The sequence below is a fragment of the Vanellus vanellus genome (genome assembly GCF_965231255.1).
Source record: "Vanellus vanellus genome assembly, contig: HAP1_SCAFFOLD_59, whole genome shotgun sequence".
NCBI lineage: Eukaryota > Metazoa > Chordata > Aves > Charadriiformes > Charadriidae > Vanellus > Vanellus vanellus.
In genome coordinates, this window is record NW_028127359.1 from 833,368 (window position 1) to 835,747 (window position 2,380).

At 54.0% G+C, this 2,380-nt stretch overlaps 1 pseudogene across 1 annotated transcript; it reads right to left on the reverse strand.

Annotated features, from left to right (window-relative positions):
- Nucleotides 1-887: 887 nt before the first annotated feature.
- LOC309685336 (olfactory receptor 14J1-like) lies at nt 888-1,807 on the reverse strand (annotated as a pseudogene). The gene has a single exon. The product of its transcript is annotated as an olfactory receptor 14J1-like (transcript).
- Between the last annotated feature and the right edge of the window lie 573 nt (nt 1,808-2,380).

Consider the following 2,380-nt stretch of genomic DNA (forward strand, 5'->3'; position numbering starts at 1 on the left):
CCACTCAGCGTCCCCAAGATGTCCCCTGCCTTGGCTGGCCCCGCGTTGTGGGCAGCCGGGCGCCCCAGGGCAAAGCCCGCTGCATCTGCCCCAGGCTGTGTGGCCTTGGCTGGCTGCGGAGAGGAGGGGAGAGCGGGGGTGACAGCCCGGGGGGTGACAGGAGGGCCAGCAGGCGGTGAATCACTCCCCAGTCTCCCTCATGCCTGCTGTGTCCCCGCTGCTTATCCTGACATTGCAGAGCCCTCATTAGACCTTACTGGTCTGTCCTTCCTTTGCTTTTACCTTATTGTGAAACTCCATCCACTGTGCACCCAACAGAAGGCACATGGTGTCTCTGGAGACTTCTTGTGCTCTCCTGGTGGCTCCTGATACTTCCCTGAAGGACAGGAGTCTGTTAGTAGCCCTTCCACATGTGAGACAGTCCCAAGCAGGTGCCTCTTGACCGTTCAGGATCTCCGGCGGCACTGGGAACTCACAGGTCAAGGCTCAGTCCTGTCCTCATTCCCATATACGACACCCCATGCTCTCATCCCGCAAGGCCATTCAGCACCCAAGCACATCACCAAGGCCTTTTAGCCTGCAGCTCCCTGAGTGTATTCTGCACTCCACTTCTGGGAAAAAAAGCCAAAGCTTCACACACGGTACTGGTGAAATCCCCTTTTATTGCAGAGATGCCACAAAGGAAGCCACTATCACTGTGGTGATAGACTCAATTACAGGTCTCTGGGTAAGACAGGCTGGGTTCATCCTCTGAAGAAGTGGGACAAAAGCAACTATTTGTGTACAGACAGGTTTATAACTGATACAATGACCACAAGAAAAAAATGCCTGAGATACATATAAAGTCACTGGTGAAGAGAGGTGGGCAACTCATTGCTGCTGAAGTATACTGCTAGAATCAGTTTCTTCAGGGCATCCATGATGTCCTGGTTCCTCATGCTGTAGATGAGGGGGTTCACTGCTGGAGGAACGATTGAGTACAGCACTGCCACCACCAGATCTAGAACTGGGGAGGACACAGAAGGGGGCTTTAGGCAGGCAAATATGCCAGTGCTGACAAATAGGGAGACCACGGCCAGGTGAGCGAGGCACGTGGAAAAGGCTTTGTGCCGCCCCTGCTCCGAGGGGATCCTCAGCACCGCCCTCAAGATCTGCACATAGGACAGCACAATGAAAACAAAGCAAACAAACGCTAAAAAGGCAGTAACCACTAGAAGGTCAGCTTCTGTGAGGTGGGCATCTGAGCAGGAGAGCTTGAGGATGTGGGGGATTTCACAGAAGAACTGGTCCAGGGCATTGCCCTGGCAGAGGGGCAGTGAAAATGTATTGGCCGTGTGCAGCACAGCATTGAGAAACCCACTGCCCCAGACAGCTGCTGCCATGCGGACACACGCTCTGCTGCCCAGGAGGGTCCCGTAGTGCAGGGGGTGGCAGATGGCAACGTAGCGGTCGTAGGACGTGACAGTGAGAAGGGAAAACTCTGCTGTAGCACAGAAAAAGAGAAAAAAAACACCTGTGCAGCACATCCTGAGAATGAGATTGTCCGAGTGTCCCTCTGACAATTGGCCATGGCTTTGGTGAGAGTGGTGGAGATGGAGCCCAGGTCAAAAACAGAGAGGTTGAGGAGGAAGAAGTACATGGGGGTGTGGAGGCGGTGGTCGCAGGCGATGGCGGTGATGATGAGGCCATTTCCCAGGAGGGCAGCCAGGTAGATGCCCAGGAAGAGCCAGAAGGTCAAGAGCTGCAGCTCCCGTGTGTCTGCGAATGCCAGGAGGAGGAAGTGGGTGATGGAGCTGCTGCTGGACATTTGCTGCCTCTGGACATGGGGGACATTCCAGGGAGGAAATAACAGCGACAAGTCAGGGGAGACTTCTCTGAGCAAAATCAAAGCCATTTCCCACAGACCCTCCCCCTGTCACACACAGACACCCTTTTCTTTTACGAGGAGACCTTCCTTCAGCTCTGCTGCTGGAGCCCTTTTTGGTGTTGGCCCAGTGGGAGATGAAGACTAGGGCATCTGCCCATGGGCTCCTGATAAGTTTACCCCGCTCTGCAGAAGGTGGTAGGGGCAGGGAACAGCCCTGGTGAGGAACAGGAACGGTATAGGTAATTTAAGAGTTCTACTTTTTTTTTTTTTTAAAGTTCCCCACCCCCCCATCTCCCGTGGAGAGTATTCTTGGATGGCAGAAATCATCATAGTTTCTGCTGCACTCCAGAAGAACAGAGCGAGTGCAGCGAGGCAAGAGAATTGCCGGTGGCTTTGTGCAGAGTGAGGAGGGCTGGTCTGTCCCTCCATCTTGTTGCTGGTTTTTCCATGCTTGCACCTTTCTGAGATGGAGGGTGACCACACTCCCACGTTCCCTTGAAAAACCACCAGACT